The 21,548-nt window shown below is 39.9% G+C and overlaps 1 protein-coding gene across 1 annotated transcript in view; it reads right to left on the reverse strand.

Annotated features, from left to right (window-relative positions):
• Nucleotides 1–19,991, reverse strand: part of SCML4 (Scm polycomb group protein like 4) — a 184,760-nt gene extending 164,769 nt beyond the window's left edge. Inside the window, exon 1 of the mRNA XM_043963422.1 lies at nt 19,537–19,991. The gene's annotated coding sequence lies outside the window, so the exon portion shown is untranslated. The remainder of the gene's footprint in view (nt 1–19,536) is intronic.
• Between the last annotated feature and the right edge of the window lie 1,557 nt (nt 19,992–21,548).

Here is a 21,548-nt window from a genome sequence, read left to right on the forward strand (position 1 = left end):
AGACACATCTCTCATTCATAGTTTATAGGAAAATAGATGAAAACTGTCAGATGAAATCAAGAGATAAGCACCATGAATACATTTTCTTCCTTTACCCTAGGGGAAGGAAAAAAAAAAGCTTACCATGGCTTTCTGTGTATAAATAAATAATAATAATAATAAATATAAATTGTTTTGTGAAAACCCTTGTTAGCTTTATTGCATTTTATGTTTCTTTGTGTTTCTACCATCATGTCTGAGGCAATGCCCTCCCCTTTATATGAACCAGCATCATATGGTCTTTACATTGACTGTCTTCTTTGGCAGTCTGATGATGTGAATCATAAGATGATAGGTAGGGTGAAGGAGCTGGAGTGGACCAGTGAGATCCCCTGTTTCAGCCTGCCTCCCACATTTGATAAACAAAGGATTAGAAGTCAAAGAATGTAAGTGATTTACTCAATATCCTATCTTAAGTAGATGTCAACCCCAGGTTTTAAGAATCAAAGGCTAGTTCTCTTCTGCATATACTAAAACCCTCATGTTGGAATGATAATAAAGGATTACACTAACCTTCAGTTCTGATTGTTACTCAGCATTGCCCCATAAAAAAGTATCTGCTTAGAGAATGGGCAGCTAGGTGGTACAGAGGATAGAGTACCAGGCCTGAACTTAGAAAGACCTGAGTTCAGATCTGACACTTACTAGCTGTGTAAACCCAAGTAAGTCCCTTAACCCTGTTGCCTCAGTTTCCTCTTCTGTAAAATAATCTGGAAAGCACTGGCCCTGGATTCGGGAGGACCTGAGTTCAAATTTGGCCTCAGACACTTGACACTTACTAGCTGTGTGACCCTGGACAAGTCATTTAACCCTCATTGCCCTGCCAAAAAAACAAACAAAAAAAATCTGGAGAAGGAAATGGCAAATCACTACGGTATCCTTGCCAAGAAAATCCCAAATAGAGTCACAGAGTTGAACATGACTAATCTGACGAATTGGCAAAACAACAACAAAGAGAAGGGCCATCCTTAAAATGGTTAGGGTACAATATGTGAACTATTTTCTTTCTTTCTTTTTTTTTTTTGCAGGGCAATGAGGGTTAAGTGACTTGCCCAGGGTCATACAACTAGTAAGTATTGAGTGTCTGAGGCCAGATTTGAACTCAGGTCCTCCTGAATCCAGGGCTGGTGCTTTATCCACTGCACCACCTAGCTGCCCTGTGAACTATTTTCAATGGGGAAAATGCAAACTGTTAATAACAACTTTCAAAGTTGTTCAATTTATGTAATAATGAGATAGATGCAAACTAAAGCAACTTTAGAATGTTACCTTCTACTCACTAAATTGGTCTCAACCTTTGACCCAGTGGTCCTGTAACTGAGTACTATATTAAAAGTGGGGGCAATGACCTATTTGTATAAAAATATTCATAACAGTTTTATGTGCAATAGTAAAAAACCATAAACAACCTTCATGCCTAACAGCTGAGGGATGATCAAATAGATTGTGGTTTGTCCATGTAATAGAATATTTTTGTGCCGTTAAGATGACTAATGTGAAGAATACAAAGAGATAAAGAGAGAGAAAGTGATGCTCAAGAAGACCAGAATTCATACAGTGGACATACTGACTATGACTATACAGGTGAAAAATTGGTAGCAACACTTTGTAAATAAACAGATTGGAAAAAAGCAGAAGGGGACATGGAGCAAATTATTACAGGAAAACAAAAGCAAAGCCAGGATACTAATCTAGTTCCTCCCATTTTCTCCTTCACTGCCTTGTCAAGGGGCTACAGAACAAAATAAAACCACCTTAGGCCAGATAGAAACACAAAAAATGCTAAACTCCCCCTTACAACTTTGATATTTGTAACTATCCTATCTCTTATCATACATCTGGGTTTCTTGAACAACCCATGTCAGAGGCACCCAAGACCTAGATGGACTAATTAGTGGCCAAATACACTTGTACACAACCACACAGCTATTCAATGTATTGAAATCAGTTCAATTTGGTTCAACAAGATCATATTTATAGAGCTGGTATGGACCTTGAAGGGTACCTAGTTCAACCCCCTCATCTTGTAGAGGAGGAAAACTGAGTCCTATAGATGTTGCTCACTCAAGGTCTCACAGGTAGTAAGAGGCAGACCAAGAATTAAATGCAAGCACTATGAATCCAGAACCAGAATTTTTCATTACACCACACTTGGGAATAAAGAAGCATTGGTTAAGTGGATTATGGTACCAAACACTGGGGGAGAGAGATAAATAAACAAATCCTGGGTCTCTTGGAGTTGATAATCTAGTATACCCTCCATCCCCTCCCCTACTCCAACTAGATTTTCAATAGGGAAGTGATGCTCACTGAAGCAAAGATATTCTGGGCAGACACCACACAGAGAAGTGAATAAGGCAGGATGCCCCAACAGCTGCAGCAACACCACGAGGGCACAGCAATCAAAGAGTGCAGCAAAGTTGGAGCATGGTGGGAAATAAGTACTCCACTCTACTCTGGACAGAGAAGTCAGCAACTCTCCAAATGGGGCGACACCAAAGACCCCCAAAGGCAAAAAACCCCTGGGTCAGGGCTTTACCCTGCAGCCACCAGCAAAGGACAAGCTTCCTATGGAGGGGTACTGGAAGGACTTGGGGTCCTCGACTCATCAGCCATATACATGAATGTGATTGTCATATCAGTAACAGCAGCATCTTTAAGACCTCAGGAGACAGAGACAGAGACACGGAGAAAGAGACAGAGAAACAGAGACAGAGAGAGACAGAGACAGAGAGAAGAAACAGAGAGACAGGGGAAGCAACCAGTGCAAAGCTGTAAAGACAGAAGATGGAGTACTATGTGTGAGCAACAGAGAGAAAGTGAGTGTAGCTGGATCACAGAGAGCAAAAAGGGGAGTACTATCTAATAGGTCTTGAAAAAACTGATTTGTTCCATTTTGTGAAAGACTCTATAAGTCAAACAGGGCAGTTCATATTTTATCCTATAATTAACAGGGAGCCATTGGAGTCTATTGAGTAGGGAAGTCATATGATCTTTGTACTTCTTTTGGAATTACTAATCTGCATATGTGTGATTTCCCCTAGCAGACTGTCAACTCCTTGAGGGCAAAGACTGCATTTATTTTTGTCTCTGTCACCCACACCATCAAGCACAGTGTCTGGCACATAATAAGCACCTAATAAAAGCTTATTGAATGAATGAATGAATGAATGAACAAATGAATGAATGAATGAAATTCCTGGAGCACTTTGGCAGCTAGGTGATGCAGTGGATAATGTGCCCTTCCTGCAATAAGGAAGACTCATCTTCCTGACTTCAAATCTGTCCTCAGACCCTTACTAGCTGTGTGACCCTGGGCAAATCACTTAACCCTGTTTGCCTCAGTTTCTTCATCTGTAAAATGATCTAGAGAAGGAAATAACTCCAGTTTCTTTGCCAAGAAAACTCCCAAATGGGGTCACAAAGAGTTGGGTATGACTGAAATGACTCAACAACTGGAGCACTTGCTTGGAGACTAAGGATAAATGAATCCATATAATAGTGAGGCACTATTGCATTTACAGTAAACCCTTACACAGTGTGGAGGAGAAAGAGTCAAAAGGAAGCCAAGCAGCTCTTTTCTGGTGCAAAGAATTCAAAATTGAGGGGATGCCTATCAATTGGGGAATGACTGAATGAATTGTGGGATGTGATCTTGATGGAACACTATTGTGCTCTAAGAAATGATGAGCAGGATGCTCTCAGAAAAACCTGGAAAGATTTACATGAGCTGATGCAAAGTGAAATGTACTGTATACAAAGTAATATCATTATTGTAAAATGGTCAGCTGTGAATGATTTTAATATTCTCAGCAATACAATAATCCAAGAAAACTCTGAAGGACTTAAGATGAAAAATGCAATCCCTCTCCAAAGAAAGAACTGATGGTGTCTGTATACAAACTGAAGCATAATTTTTTGTTTCTTTTTCTTGAGTTTTTTTGGTGTACTTTCTTTCATAACCTAACTAATGTGGAAATGTTTTGCATGACTTCTTAAGAGGGAAGGGGGAAGGAAGAGAAATTGTAATAGAAAGTTTTTTAATGGATGTTAAAAATTGTTTTTACATGTAATTGGGGGGGAATTAAATTCTAAATAAATTTTTAAAAAGGAGACCACAGTCTTCTGATTCATCTGGAAACTCCAGGTTTTAGTCATTTCATCTTCTAGGACACCTAGTGTCACTAGGAATCTAAACCATTATTGATGAAGCTGCCCTGGGAGGGCAACAGGGTGAGGAAAATGCAGAAAAGCAGTAAGCATCTTCTTCCCAAACACCAGTCAGCTGGAGCTTGGAGAGAAATCAAACAATAATGGTAAAACATCAAAATAGAAAGTCACATCTCTCCAGGAGTGGGCTCTGGAACTAAATAAACATGTATCTTTAGGTGGATGGAGCAGGGAAGCATTTCCCTTCTAGAACTTGGTGAAAGTGGGATAGATTCCAGCCCAATCCAAGAAAGGATAGCATAGCCTATAGCATGTTTTTTTTTTCTTTCTAGCCCCTACAGGTGAAACTGCTTGGCCTGCTCAAGCAACATTTCAAAACCCAAACAGAGAAGCCAACAATCCCCTGTGGACTGGGTTTTTGTCTTTTAAACCTTTTCATCAAATGCCAGCTATTGTTCTGTTAAGTGGCCTGATGCTCCTTAATTCTCTCCATCTGGTTTCAAATCAGCAACCACAGGGACAGGAAGAGGAATAGACCATAGGAGTATACCATGAGCCAGTGGGTCATCCAAAGTGTACACAGGGAGGCAGAGGAGGAGGTCACACACAGCATTCCCAGGAGAGGAGGCATGGAATATGAGGCAGAGCTAGCTTCAGAGCCAGGAGTAACTGGGTTCAAGTTCCAACTCTGATACATAGTGACTGAGCAAAGCTAGGCAGTGCCCTCACCAAGTCTATGAGCTACAGAGAAAGTGCCAAACTATACTGGCAGAGAAAATTCCCTGGACCTATAAGATGACAGATCTGTTAGTTTGTTTTTCTTAAGTTTTTCCCCAAAGTTTTAAATGTCTTGGACTTTAATTTGCCCAAGTTGCTGGATATCAGAGATGTGGCTTTAGCACTAGAGTTCTCTTAATTCAGGTTCAATGTTAGTATGAAATAACTGTACTCACAACTCATTGAAGAGGCTTACTTTGCCCTAACACAGCAAGGGTAGAGTGACACTTAGTTTCCCCCTCATCTCTGTATGGAAATATCTGGTCATCAGGGCAGGGTGAGTGGGTTGGTTGGTGTCCTTCATTTTTGAAGAGGTCCAGAGTGACGTCACGACATTGGGGTCAAGATAAGTGTGTCCAATTGTGGCTGATCAGACCAACTGGAGTTTGGAAGGCTCTACCACAGGTCAGGCACAAATAGTCCATATGAACATTTAGAATGGAAACGTCATAAGGGCAGGGTATGATGAAAGACATGGTGGTATTCAGAAATCCACCAAGTCTGAAGGGCCTAATTGTCCATGCCTGGGACTTCTTGATGCCAATGTTATGGCCCCTGGGTACCTCAGAAGTTTTCTGGGGTAAATCAAAGAACCTTCTCCTTGAGAAATTAACCAAAGGACAGACACACCTAAAGAGATAAGTGGCACTGGATAGCGACTGAGTTTGCTCCAGGACCACCACCCTTCATTCTAGTCTCCCCCACCCCTTGGGGATATAAGATTAGGTGTGGCTGCTGCCTTTGTGGCATGAGGAGGAGAGAAATGGCTTGAGAGATCTGGAGCCGCCCCTCACCCAACTTCCCCCAGCCACCACCAGTAGGGGATGGTCCTCCCCCATAAGGGAACTTTCCACAGTCAAATGATCACCCCATCATCAGTCCCCTATAAAAGTATCTGCCCGTCTCCTGCCTGCGTGCCTCTTTGCCATGCCTTCTCTCCATGAGAAGGCCAAGGATTTCTCTCTTGGTTTCCTTTTCCTAGCATCTAAATAAACAATTATTTTATTCTAATTGGACTTGTGGGCAAGAGGGTGTAATTCTTTAAAGAGGGATTCCTAAGAATCCCTATCCCAAACCCCTCCCTATTTTCCCCATAACACCTCTAAATGACCAGGAAGCAATCTCAGGGAAACCAAGACCAATCAGGTGCCAGGGACAACTTTATAAAATTAATCCCTAAGGACAAAGGAAAAAAGAGAGGCCTGGGCCTACCCATATTGTGAGTGGAAGCAAAGAAGTTACCAGAGAAAACCGGATAAATATTAGTCCCATCACATTGGGTAACATCAAACTTTCCATGACTATGAATCTACAAGTAATTTCCAGGCCCTTCATATGACTCAGAGATAGGAGGGATTGTAAAGATAATCTAATCTATTTTTACCTGGAGAAATCATCTAATCTTATTTTTCAGATGAATACACCAAGGCCCAGAGAGGTCAAACAATTGTCAAAGATCACACAGGCAGCAAAGAAGCAAATTAGAATTTGAACCCAGGTCATCCTCTGACATAGAATCCGATATTGCTATTAAGCCCTAGTTCCCTCATTTACCCAAAGGTAATTTTTTAAAGAGCGTAATAACTTCAGTAATTGTTATGAGCACAGTGATTAAATCTGGGCCCAGACCTATGCTGAAGACATGGGGATTACATGTCAAGTTTATTTCATGCTCCCTTGGCCTGAAGCTAATTAGTGGGAACTCTATTTCTCAGTAACCTGTTTGGGTAGTTGGTACAGAGTTCAGCTGTTAGGGATTTGGGGTTGCTTTTGGAAAAGTGTGTGTTAAGCAAAGCACCAAAAAGCTAACTTTTTCCAGCCCCACATTTGACTCTGTCAAAATTCTGTATATACAGCCCCCCAACTGGGCCAAGCTTTCCCAGCATTAGCTTAAAATGGCTAAGCGAGCAGTCTTTACAGGTAACGATTTCAAGAACCAAGAACTGCATTCATTATCTGGACTAAAAGAAGACTAGTAGAAGGGGAAAAAAAATTATTCTATGCTTATGTTATAAGCATCCACATTCTGATTACTGGCCATTAAAGAAAGGGCCCAAGGCAGAAGAAGACTCCAGCTTCTTCCCTTCCCCACCTTAACCTCCCCATAGTTTGGCTGGCTTTCATTTTTCCTACAGATAGCATATACTTACGACATCTCATTAAGGCAGTACACAGTCATGTTGCATCGCACTGTGTGATAAATTAACCACATCTACTGGCAAAGACATGGTTAATTTATCACACAATGAGATGCATGCAATACACACCAAGCCAAGAGATAAACTGTATACTTCACCAAGGTAAATTGTGATATTTTCCCCCTTGAGGAGGTAGAAAGATTGTGGAGGGAAGAGAAATGTGTATGACAGATAACTTTCTCTCTCTTGGCCTCAGTTTCCCCACCTACTAAAAGAGATATTGGGACTAGATGACCTTGAAGAAGGTCTCTTTCGGCTCTAACATTTTGCAGTTTTGCTCCATACATTTTTTAAATTGTATATTAAACAACATTGTAGTTACAAAACTACCTTGTCTATATCCCCTTCTGAACCACTTGCTAATTGTGTGACCTAGGGTAAGTCATTTAACCTCTGTCTGCCTCAGTTTCCTTAACTGTAAATGAGGATAAGAAGAGTACCCACCTCACAGAGTTGTTGTGAGGATAAAATGAGATAATATTTGTAAAGTGCTTAGCACAGGGCCTGACACATAGCAGGCACTAAGTAAATGCTTATTCCTTTTCTTCTTATTTTCTCTCTTTCTGAGGCTACGCTTATAATTAGTGAGCAAAAGTATAATGTGATATGTATTACTCTTCCTAATGCTCATGCTCTGATAAGGTTCTAAGAGTCGACACAACAGGTTCACCCACTGTATCCTTATAACCTAAAAGGGTTAAAATATCCCAACATACAAAGGCATTCAAAGGTCTGTTGCAAGGCTTCTTAAACTTTTTTCCACTTGTGACCCCTTTTTGCCCCAAAAATTAGGTATATAAAATAGGTATATACAACCTTTTACTGTTGCCAAAATTTTTGTGACCCCCAGATTCAGTTATGTGACATGGGGTCATGACCCCCAGTTTAAGAAACTTTGGTCTATTGGACCACTCATCATACTCCCAATGCTAACTCCATAAAGATCTGAAGTAGAGGGGGAATGGAAAAGAATGACCCTTGTAGAATGAATTCATTCTTATTTGGTTCTCCAGAATTCTCCAGAATTCCCCAGATTAAAAAAGAAAAACAGAAATCCATTCCCTCTGTGAAATTCTTAGCTAACCACAATCCAAACACCTGCTGCCAATATTTTTGGGTTTTGGTACAGACCTGTAGGGCAATCAGGTAGCACAATGGATAGAGTGCTGGGCCTGGAATAAGGAGGACCTTAGTTCAAATCTGGCCTCAGGCACTTACAAGTTGTGTGACCCCACACAAGTCACTTAACCCTGTTTGCCTCAGTTTCCTCATCTGTAAAATGAGCTGGAGAAGGGAATGGCAAAATACCCCAGTATCTTTGCCAAGAAAACCAAAAATGGGGTCACAGAGTCAGGTGTGACTGACCAACAACAAAAGCTCCTACTATGTGCCAGGCACTATGCTAAGCTAAGGATACAAACAAAAAGAAAAAGACAGTCTCTGCTCTCAAGAAGCTCCCAGTCTAATTTAGGACAACATGAAAACAAGTAGGTAGAAACAAGTTATATACAGACTAAATTGGAAATAATCAGTATGAGGAAGACAATGGCGTTAAGAGGGATCAGGAAAGACTTCTTATAGAAGACAGAATTTTAGCTGGGGCTTTGGTTACACAAGCAAGTATTTATTAGAACCTCAGTCTTCTTGACTATCAGCTAAGCACTCAGTTCTCTATTTACTGCAATCTCTGGATTACATTTGGTGTTGTGCTTCATTCCTTTTTTTTTTTTTTTGTCCTTCATTCTTGTTTTGGTTTTTGGGGGGGGGGGTTTTGCAGGGCAATGAAGGTTAAGTGACTTGCCCAGGTTCGCACAGTTAGTAAATGTGTCAAGTGTCTGAGGCCGGATCTGAACTCGGGTCCTCCTGAATCCAAGGCTGATGCCACCTAGATGCCCCTTTTTCCTTCATTCTTGAAGAGGACCGTGACATTGGGGTGATGTCATGACTTGTACTGAATTGTATTTAAGTGAGGGAGGTCATTGCAAGGTCACCAACCTCACTATCTCCTCCAGAGCCATCTGAGTCCAGTGTCAAGATATATATCAGGACAACTGGCAAAGGATATAAACAGGCAGTTTTCAGATGAAGAAATCAAAGCTATCTATTGCCATATGAAAAAATGCTCTAAATCACTACTGATTAGAAAAATGAAAATTAAAACAACTCTGAGATACCACCTCAGACCTATCAGATTGGATAATATGACCAAAAAAGGAAAATAATAAATGTTGGAGAAGCTGTGGGAAAATTGGGGCACTAATGCATTGTTGGTGGAGCAGTGAACTAATCCAACCATTTTGGGGTGCAATTTGGAACTATGGCCAAAGGGCTATGGGACTGTACATACCCTTTGACCCAATAATACCACTACTATGTCTGTATCCCAAAGAGATCATAGAAGAGGGTAAAGGACCCCCATGTACAACAATATTTATAGCACTTCTCTTTGTGGTACAAAGAATTGGAAATCAAGGAAATGCCCATCAATTGGGGAAAGGCTAAATAAATTGTGGTATATGAATGTAATGGAATACTATTTGCTGTAGGATGACTGGAGATGACCCCAGATATTTAAAGTAATTAGGGTTAAGCAACTTGCCTAGGGTCACATAGCTACTAAGTGTCTGAGGTGAGATTTGAACACAGGTGATCCTGACTTCAAGGCCAGTGCTCTATCCACTGTGCCCCCTAGCTGCCCCTTCTGGATTACAGAGAGATTCTATGAAATATTTCTCTTAGGATGTCACTAAAAGCAGAAATAATTCCTGTCAGTCTGGGGGTGGTTCACTTAGAGCTAGAAACAACTTTATACTTCATCTAGTTCTAAATACTCTTCCCCATTTTTAAAGCTTTTAATATTAGTTTTCTTTTTATTATGAATTTAACAAACTTGAACATTTCAATATACAAAGAACAGAGAAGAGAATTATATGTGGAACTGTGAATTTGTTAGGCAAAGGGCTTTTTTAGTGCATATTAAACACAATAGTAATAAAAATGTCCTGCTTGTCTGTAATCTCTTCTGGACTTCTTTCTATTCTTTTCTGTGCATTATTATTATTTTTTTTTTGTGAGGCAATTGGGGTTAAGTGACTTGCTCAGGGTCACACAGCCAGTGTCAAGTGTCTGAGGCCGGATTTGAACTCGGGCCCTCCTGACTCCAGGGCCGGCACTCTATCCACTTCGCCAGCCAGCTGCCCCTTTTCTGTGCATTTTAAAATATTTCATTGATGTTCCTTTCATTCATTTTTCTTTATCATTATTGCTATCCGCAATAGACATCTCCCATGTGACAATAATCAAGCAAAACAAATCAATACATTATCTATGTCTGAAAATGTCAGTCTCATTCTGCACCTCTAATTCATCACCTCTTTGCCAAGAGTTAGGAAGTGACAGTCTTCTGAAGTCATAATTGGTCACTGCCTTGATCAGACTTCCAAAGTCTTTCATAGTTGTTTGTCTTTACATTATTTAAGATGTGGTGTAAATTGTTTTCCTAGTTCTCAGTTCACCATGCATCAGTCCATATAAGTCTTCACAAGTTTCTCTGATTCAGTTATATTTGTCAGTTCTCATGGCACAATAATATTCCTTCTCGTTCATCTACCATAATCTATTTAATTATCTCCCAATTCACCAGCACTTCTTTTGATTTCAGGTCTTTGCTCCAATAAAAAGTGCCACTACAAATATTTTTTATACATATGTATTCTTTCTCACTGTCTTTGATCTCTGACAACCTCTCCATTTCATAGATGGAGAAACTGAGATACAGAGAAGAAGTGATCTGTACATGGTTCTCCAGGCTATAAGTATCAGAGCCAGAACCCAAATCCAAGTGATCTGATGACAAGTCCAGTGCTCTTCCCACTATGCTATTCTCCTTCTCAGCTGGATCAGCCAAAGGCCTGACTGTGTGCTATTATTGTGCTAGATGTAAGGGATATGAACACACACACACACACACACACACACACATACACACCCCAGTCCCTGCCCTGAAGGATATGTAAGTTCTATTGATGGAAATAAATAGAAATAAGTACATACATACATACATACATATGTTTATATAAATAGTATGTATGTTTATATAATATGTGCGTGTGTAAATCTAAATTCACACACACAGACAGATGTAAACTAATTTGGGGGGGGGGGCAAACACACACGAGCAATTCGAAGGTTCAAGAAAGGCTTCCTGTAGGAGATACCACTTACAATGATCTTTGCAGGAAGCTAAGGATGCTAAATGTTGAAGGTAAGAGAGAAGTATATTCTCACATCCAGATTAACACATACAAAGGCACAGAGGTGGGAGATTGAATGTTGTTCTTGAGGAACAGCAAAAAGGCCAGTTTGGCACAACTCAAGAGTATATATTGTATAAATTATAATAAGCGTAAATTGTAATGAGTCTTGGCAAAGCCAGATTGTGAAGAGCTTTAAATATCCAATAGAAGTGTTTGGGAACAGCTAGATGGTGCAGTGGATAGTGCACCAGCCCTGGAGTCAGGAGGACCTGAGTTCAAATCTGGCCTCAGACCCTTGACACTTACTAGCTGTGTGACCCTGGGCAAGTCACTTAACCCCAATTGCCTCCAAAAAAAAAGTGTTTGTATTTTATTCTAGACAATAGGGAGCCACCAGATATTTTTGAGCATGGGAGTGACTTGGTTACACAGTGCTTTAGAACTATCACTCTGGCAGCTACCTAGAGGATAAATTGAAGAGGCTGCTACTAGGTCAAGAAAATTGAAGTGACTTAAATTCGACAAACATTTATTTAAACCTGTAACTGTGTTCTAGTTACTGTGCTAGATATCCGGAATACAAAGACAAAAAAAATGAAAACGTCTTTGCTCTCAAGGTACTTTTCTTCCAAAATTAATATGACTTCCCCACCCTGTCTCAAAAGTGATGACAAATTGTATGGATACATAGAAAACAGTTTAAAAATATTTGTTGAATTGAATCAAATCTGTTTATGCCTCCTAACCTCTGCCTAATACCCTTCTTTATATCTCTCCTTACTTACTTACTTATCTGTGGTCCTGGTTGCCTAATAAAACATAATTAAAATCCAGGATTTGGCAAGGATCTAATATAGCCTTAAAGCCAGCCCTTCAGATGCAATATTAATGTATCATCCATCCAGCATTTAACTTAATATCATCTGCAGAGCAGCCCACAGACATGATCTAGACTACTTTCCTGGGGTTAGATGGGGCAGGGCAGAAGGGAAGACACCCCCTGGTTCCAAAAAAGGTTCATAGGGCAGTAAAGGATAGGATTGAGTGTCCAGGAGAGAGAAAAGGACTGATCCAAACAATGACCTCCTTAGTATTCTGCCCTGATTTTCTCGTCAGATTGATGAGCTGTACCATGATGAATTGCAGACAAATTGGAAGGAGGGAAGGGGAGGGGAAACAAAAAACAAAAAAAAACCCTTTTCTTTGACCCAAAAGAAAAGAGCCAACAAGGAAAACGTGGAGAGGCAAATCTCCATATTAGTTACTGGATTCTTTTGGCCATGCACAAAGGTTTTCCAAGGAGGAGATGAGGAGGGAGTAGACAATGAGGATTTTCAAGAGCAAAGGCGAAATCCTCATCTTGGAGAAGATTGGTGAATATTCTCCTTGTTCGACCTCATTAGTCTATGGACCCCATTACCAGATCTGGATCTTATCTCAGTACTATGCAATTTGCTCTGTGTAATTTCCCATTCACTGAACTTGGAGCCTATTTTAACATTCCTTTTCTCCACCCAACTCTACATTTGTTCCTGAAGTGACCGTTAAACTTTTCAAAGTGCCTACTATGTGGGGTTTTTTTTTTCAGTTTTTATTCATTTCTTTTTTTTTTTTATAATTTTTTTTTTTTTGCAGGCAACGGAGGTAAAGTGACTTGCCCACGGTCACACAGCTAGTAAGTGTCAAGTGTCTGAGGCCGGATTTGAACTCAGGTCCTCCTGAATCCAGGGCCGGTGCTTAACCACTGCGCCATCTAGCTGCCCCCTCATTTCTTTTTAAAAATCATTCTCAAAGTGAAAGTCATTCTGATTCTAGAGAATTTGAACTTTCAGTCTGAGTTGTGAGTGAGATTTTCCCCACTGCTTAGATACAAGTGATTAAACTGTGTTAATAATCAGTTTATAGACTACAAACTGACTTAGCATATTTAGGTGTTCTTTAGTAGCTTGAGCAAATAGTAATGGAGTAAGTAAGATAGATATTGGTAGAGTTAATACAAATGCTATATTGTAAAGTGGCCTGGAAACCACATAACTGATATCCATCGACTCAATGCCAATTGTGGTTAGGTGTCTACCAATCAGTTTAAAGGTCAAATACCAAAAACAGTAACTTCTGAACTGAAAGAGACCAGAGTTAAACAAAAGTTGGAACAGTAGTACGGTGGACAGCCAGATAGACAGACATTGGCAATCAACTAAGTGGAATGCCATCAGATTGTCATCGTTTATGGTGACAAAACGAAATCCAACAGCCTAGCCAATTGGATGATGAAAGATTGATGGTTTCTTTCTCTCTATTTCATACTCATTGTACATGTACCACTTGGGTATTAAACTTGTGGGAGGAGTTTATCGTATATAAATAGCCCCAGATCCTGAGGCTCTGGGTCTTTGGGTCTTAGACCTGAGACCAGCTTTATTGTGAGACAGGATCCCTTTCTCAATAAACCTATTTTCTTTGGCTTGGAGACTTTGGTGTTTTCTTCATCTAACTTAGAAATTTTCCCAACAGAGTGATCTACACAGAGGGGAGACCTAGAATAAAACTCTATTACAAATCATTCAAAAAGTTGAGCTACAGCTCCCAAACTCACAAAGTAAATCACCATCTTTAAAAGCATGAAATTTACATTTTTGTCCCAAATGTATTATTTTTCTTATAGCAGTTAACTGTGCTGAGATGCCATCCTTCTTTTGTGCCCATATGCTGCCTGGAGAAAGCAGAGGTGTCCCATCTAAGTTCTGAGGATCCTTATCCCAACTCCCACTTCCATTCCCAATGACAAGTTGAATCCTCAGAGCTCAGCTACATCTTCCCTTCAAATTTCTAGGGGCAACCCCGAGGGATTGGGGGTAATTAATATCATCAGTCCAAGGCCCAACCAAGTAGGTAGTAGTATTAAATAACTTTTAGAAAAGGATATTCATTCAAGTGGTACTCTAAAAACAACAGGCAGCTAAGTGGCACAGTGGAGAGAATGCCTGGCCTAGAGTCAGGAAAACTCATCTTCCTGACTTCAAATCTGGATTCAGATACTTACTAGCTGTGTGACCCTGAACAAGTCACTTAACCCTGTTGGTCTCAGTTTCCTCATCTGTAAAATGAGCTGGAGAAGCACATGGCAAACTATTCTGGTATTTTTGCCAAGAAAACCCCAAATGGGGTCACAAAGAATTGAAGGTGACTGAAACGATTTAACAACTCTAAGGACAATTGGTATAAAACACCCCCCAAAGTCACTCTCCCACAAGTACTTACAGAGATCAGGAGTACAGTGAAAATAGGATTTGTAATCAGAGAAGCTGAGTTCAAAACCCAGCTCTTCCACTTACTACCTGTGCGACCTGGGCAATCCCTCAGATAAAATGGTGGGTCTGGACCTCGAAAGTCAATTCCAGATCTAAATATGATCCTATACTCCTACTCCACAAGGACAAAGCAGAATCTGCACACTCACACTCATGGTCATTTCTGAGAATGAACAAACATAAAGGACCGTGTTATTTCCCGTTATCCAAGAAGACCTTTCCTCCAAGTCTCGTAAATTCAAAAAGTAATATTGCTGAACTATTTGGCCCCAAAGATCTAGATTTTCTCCTCCTGCACTCCCAAGTCCCAAAGAAGACTGGAAGGAGGGAAGAAGAAAAAAAGAAGGAGAAAGTTATCTCTCTGGGCAGCAACTAAGTAGATAGATACCACCACTCCCTTGTTTGTACTGGCAGGCCCCTTGCAAAATGTAACTATTTTTAAAATAAAATAATAGGTCAAAAGTCATCAGCCCAGGTAAGAATGTCCAATAGTTTCAGGGAAATGGATTTCAGGCTTTATATCCAGTGATTCCTATCCCTGGATAATATATTGTTTGTCCTAAAAGAGTATCCCTAAAACTCATCATCAAGTTGAAAGTGAATTTTTATCTCATCTCTTCCCTGGCCCTAAAGCATTTTCCCCAACTGTCAGACCCCAATTTATTAGGGGATGTCTACAGATCCCACTTACTGCTGTCCTTCTTTCCTCCCCTAAAAGTGGCGATGTTATTCCCCATGACGGCACCTCCTAGTAAGATCCTCAGGAAATCTTGTCCCAAGACTAATCCTAAATCTGGTCTATGCCAGATTTATTTATTTATTTATTTATTTATTTATTTGTTTGTTTGTTTGTTTGTTTGTTTGTTTATTTATTTATTTATTTATTTATTTATGTCTGCTTGCTGAGAAACAAGAGCCCAAACATTTCAGGCTTGGGGAGTCTGATCTGTAGATGAAAGAGGTTTTGAATTGTCTATTGTCCATGCCAGCCAAATCCTAGCTACCCTTAGTGAGGAGGATCCAAAGTCCAATCGTGGAATAAGCATCCACAGACATGAGCAGGACAGTAACTAATGAGTCTGTCTTTATCCCTTTGGTTGGGCAAGATGGCATTCACAAAGCAGCCTACTCTGAAAGGCACCTGTTCAAAAAGATCTGAAAGCATCAGGACCCCAAAAGATCTCTCCTGCTTCCCTCTTCTGCTCCTTAAGGTTCCCCCTAAATCTCAGTGGCTGACAAATGCCTGCTCATGTTTGCAGAAATATAAACAGGACCTGGTTGGAGTTGAAACAGAGATGGATGAAAAGCACTTCAAAGCTGACTGGCCCCTGGGCAGACTGTTCAAACTTACTACATGTGCAGTCCCAGCACATGCGAGGTTTCCAATAAAGGTGGCAACTGAGATTTATACTAAATGCTCTAAGTGGCCTTCTCTAGGGGTGGGGGATGGTAGGTAGGAAGAGAATTTGGAACTCATCATTTTTAACAATGAATTTTTTTTAAAAATTGTTCATGTAGTTGGGAAATATTCAACAAAAATATATTTTAAAAACACAAATGTTATCTGTGGCATTGTGAAGGGAGAAATGGACTTTCTCTGTCTCTGTCTCTTTCTGTGTGTTTGTTTCTCTGTCTCTCTGTCTCTGTCTCTGTTTGTCTCTGTCTCTCTGTGTCTCTGTCTCTGTGTTTCTCTGTTTCTCTGTCTCTCTGTGTCTCTCTGTCTCTGTCTCTCTCTAGATTTGAGAGAGAAAAAATGATGTTGCAAAAGCAAGGGGAGGGCCAAATACCTTTCCCAAATATTAGTTTATCCCCCACATCAGGATTGTCAGTGATCTCTGGTGATCTTGTTGACCTTTTGGCCCAATTAGAAAATGTCACAAGTATTTAAATGAAAATCCGAGACATGACTGCGAAAGAATCAATTATTCAGCACTGGACACATGCCAGCAAACTTAGCATCACTGAAGACTGCTTTGAGTCCGGGAGGAGTGCTGATTCTGGAGAGAGTTAATTATCACCTCATTGATACAGGGGTAATTTTTTAAGCATGCAGTTTGGCTTCTGTGACTCATTAATTAAAATTTAGAGTAATTTTCTGAGCACACTGGTGACTTCTATATCAGGTTCCATGTACCAGCAAGATGTATTGTCTGTACCACCTAGCATTGGGAGCAGTTTTTATTTCTCTGTCCGTTCTCTCCTCACTTTTTTCCACTGAAGACAATAAAAATATTTATACCTCAAGCTATCCCTGAATGAGTCCACAGGCATTTAATCAAGATTCTATGGAGAAGTATGAAACAGTGATCCCACTTCTGCATTTGACACTTGCCACCAACAGAAATATTCTGCACTCTGAACACAACTTTTATGCCACTTTCATACATTTCATTCCAGAAAGCCTCAACCTAATGATGGTTCATAGTTAATCAAGTTAAAATGTCCCCCAACCCACATACACTGATACCCCCAAATCCAAAAACCAATGAAAAAGAAATATGACCCAGAGCTAAACTAGAGGCCATTCATTAACCTTCTACAAATCTAAAGCCACTGTGTGAAATGGAACTAGTGCCCATAGACACTTGTGTGTGTGTGTGTGTGTGTGTGAGTTAATATGATAAACACAGCATGGCCCTAGGAAGTAAAGGAGGAGGTATCAAAGTCCCAGGGAGTGGAGAAAAAAGTACTTGGCTGTAGCCTCCTTCTCAGAAATGTCTCTCAGTGGCTGGCTGACTCTCTTGGAAGAAGTTCTATTGTTTTGGCCCCCAAAATTAGTGGGACCTACCAAAATGGAATTTCCTGGTATGTATCTTAATGGCATAGGGGCTTATGGATGGAGTGGAGAGGAACCTTTCAGTTATCCAAGCTTTTCTTAAAGTTATTCTGAAAGAGAGAGAGAGAGAGAGAGAGAGAGAGAGAGAGAGAGAGAGAGAGAGAGAGAGAACTTTCTAAGCCAATCAGACCAGCTCAGAATGAAACTGACATATGATCCTAGGAAGGCTTCTCACTTTTCAATACTCTTTGGCATTCCTTAATGTCAATATTTTTAGGAGGGGGGGAGAAGAGGGAGAAGTTAATCCACATTTTTATTCTTAAAAATATCTGTCACAAGAGGACCTCAAAAGCAATCAATTGGAAATTGCCCAGTGGTCCTTAAAACAAACTATTTCTAATAAATGTTTTCTGTGATTTGGAGCTTATCAGCATTATGTTCCTAAGTCGCCTCATTTCCCATGTTGTGGAATATACCCATATTTCTTTGGCTAAGCCATACAACAGAATACCCACAAAATATTGGGTCATCATTGGATGTATCATTAATTTATTTTGAACTATTTTTTTTATTCTCTCACTTCAATTATTCCATGAAACATTTTTAAAACTATACCCCTAACTAAATGAAAATGGCTACTAAATAAATCTCTGGTGTGTCGAGAAAAGCATACCATCTACCTACCTACATAGCTATCTATCTCAAAGTTCCTACATTACTCAGACTTTATCATGGTTGCTAAAATTTTTCTTTGAAGCTCAGTATGGGTTGTACCCAATTGACACAGATATATGTATAAACACACACACTCACACATACATACACACACACCAACCATCCTCTCACAAACAAGTCAATTTTATCTACCTTTTTCAAACATGTTTCCAAAACCCAAAGCACAACATAAATAGGGCAAAAATCTCTCCTTTACTGGAATAAGAAAATGAAATAACTTCTACGTAAGCATGTCAACTGTTCATTAAATCACTTACAAAGCAGATTTTCTTTACCCTCTTTCAACAAATCCTTCTCTGCCTCTCTGTTTTTCTGTCTCATTCCCTGTCTGTGTGTTTCTCTTTCTCTGTCTCTTCCTGCAGAATGGAGAAGGAAGATGTATGCCTTGTGAAGTTGAGAAAAAATATATCCAGGCAGCCCCATCTTAAACACATACCCACACGTACACACATGCACACACGCATACACGCATATATATATACATACATTTTGCTTAGTAGGTTTGTGCTTATGAGCCCTTAAGAAAGCATATCTGCATTTTTGCTCAGGAAATGGATGATACATCAATAATCAACCTGTTGGGGGATTTTCCCTAAAAATGCAGTAAAAGCAGCAACTGGAAACAATTTAAGTGTCTTTGTCTACATCTTGTAAGTTAGAGAAAGCCAACTGGCATTTCCAATCCAAAAATCTTGATGACCAAATTCAACTTCAAAACAAAGCAAAACAAAACAACCATCAACAAAGGAGTTAGAACACTTGCATTATCAGTTTTAAAAATCAGGTTGCTGTAAAATCCTTTTGTGTCAGGATGTGCTGCAAAAGAGGAGATTTTTTTTTTTTAACACCAGGTAGAGAAAGACAACTTGCCACTCAAATTTAGATTTCTATTTGAAAAAGAATGAAGACTTTATGCATATTCAATGCATAATGAAAGGGAGGTGATCACAAATACAAACATATATACATCCATACACACCCATTTTCCCCAAACTTGTAGAACATAGAGCTATGCTAAGTTTCCCTCCCAGAGTTCTTCTTGGGAAATCGAACATCGCATTTAGAAGCTCTGGGACCAAACTTTCAATTGGGTACCATGTTCACATGGGCAGTGCGTTCATACATCCACAGGCGGAGGCATGCAACCCAGAAACCACTAAAGAAGTTAACATACAAACATTCACAGTTATGACAGTTAGAGAAAAAGGTTCTGCCACCCAAGGCATTCCCACTCCTACCCTCCACCCTCCCAAAAAATCATGCCTTTCCCTTACCTATTACTTTATTTTAGAACTCTGATCAGTTTCTTTATCGGGACCCAGACTGTTGACCCAGAGGACAGAGGACTTTCAGGACACGCACATGGACTATCGCGCAAGCCATCTTCTCCCTGTCTCTTAGTGGCTACACTGTACGTCTCCTGCAGCTCAGCTCTCCAGCTGCAAACATCTCATTAGACTAATGCATTCAGCACAGGCAGAAAACTCGATTTACCATAGCTACAGCAATGAATTTCCATTACGATGACAGCTTCAACCACATCATGTCCGGAAAACCAGCCAACCACTGGCTTTTAAAGAACACACACATTTTACATGCAGAAAATGAGGCCTGTGTGTGAGATGTTTCCTTCCTCTTAACAGCTTAAACTAAGAAAAACGTGCAGGGCAGGTTTTTTGGCAGCCAGAGCAGCAAGGTAAAGCCACTTTTGCTTCTTCGGGAGTCTGTGTAGTTGCAATAGCCAGAATTATGCCCCAATTATCAGAATGGGTGTTCCCAACATTTCGGTTTTAACTACCCCTCCTCTGTTGCCATAGAAACCAGACTGTTACATCGTCTCTTTGTCCCAATCATGCAGCAGTGTGGGCCAACACTGAGCTCATAAAGATATTGGTGATCTGAAGGACCAGTTGTTAGACTTCTGACAATGGGAAAAGAAATTTAAAATGAGGATGGTATGGACGTCTGGGATAGGCAGTGGCTTTGCACATGGGAATGTGTGTGCATGGGTATGTAGATTGTAAGGTGTTCATATGTAAAATGCAACTACATAGAACATGGCTATCCAGTATGGTAGCTCTTACTCCAGTAACATCTCTATGCAAATACTAATATTGATAATGATTCAATTCAATTCAATTCAATAAACATTTATTAAGCTCAAAACTATAATGCACTTTATGGGGGCAAAGTGATTTTGCAGCTTTTTTTGCAGACATGAAAACATCTGGTCCCACAGCATAGTATGGCAGAGTATGGAACCCAGAAAGGGGCGGGGGAGGAGGGGGAAGATCTGTGTTATACATCATTTAGGCTCCATTGCTCCCTCTGTGGCAAATCAATTTATACTTGGAAAGTGTCTTTTTTTCTTGTTTTGCTTTTTTTTTTGCAAAGTGAGGCAAGTCTCTCCATTGCCTTCCTTCATTCACTCCATTGTGTTGTCATTGGTTGTTTCCTCAAGATACAACATCCTTTTGTACAAATATTGTGGCCACACGCTTAGGAATATCGCTAGAGTATATGTAAATGGAACTAAAAAGAAATTGGAACTAATTATGGCATATGACATAATTCAATCATTTTCAGTAAGTTGAGAAATAAACATATAACTCATTAACCTTCTGAGTATATGTGGAAGGTAATATTAGAAATACATGAGGTGGGGCAGCTAGGTGGCTTGGTGGATAAAGCACTGGCCTTGGATTAAGGAGTACCTGAATTCAAATCCAGCCTCAGATGCTTGACACTTACTAGCTGTGTGACCCTGAGCAAGTCACTTAACCCTCATTTGCCCCACAAAAAAAATACATGAGGAATCTATTGTCAAATGATAGAGCTTGGGAGAAAGTTGCCTTTCTGAAAGGCTTTTGAATTTTAGTAATTGGTCTATAAGTAACTGGCCATGTCCATTCACATCCATAAAAGAATAATCAACATTAAACATGATTATTTTTAAGTATATCTTTTACTCTGACTTCCTTCAAGTCTCAGTTAAAAGCCTACCTTCTGCAAGAAATTTTTCCCAATACACCTGAATGTTAGTCCCTTCCTCCTGAGATCATCCCCAATTTATCCTGTCTATATCTTATTTATACATAACTGTTTCCATGTTCTCTCACATCACACTGTGAACTCCTTGAGAATAGGTATTGTCTTTTTGCCTATATTTTTATTCCAAGCACTTAGCATAGTATTTGGCACATATTGGGTGTTTAATAAGTGCTCGCTGACTTCGCTTGACTAGAGGTAAATAGTGGGCTGTACTTTCACAAATATGGAGAGAGGG

The sequence above is a fragment of the Dromiciops gliroides genome, chromosome 4 (genome assembly GCF_019393635.1).
Source record: "Dromiciops gliroides isolate mDroGli1 chromosome 4, mDroGli1.pri, whole genome shotgun sequence".
NCBI lineage: Eukaryota > Metazoa > Chordata > Mammalia > Microbiotheria > Microbiotheriidae > Dromiciops > Dromiciops gliroides.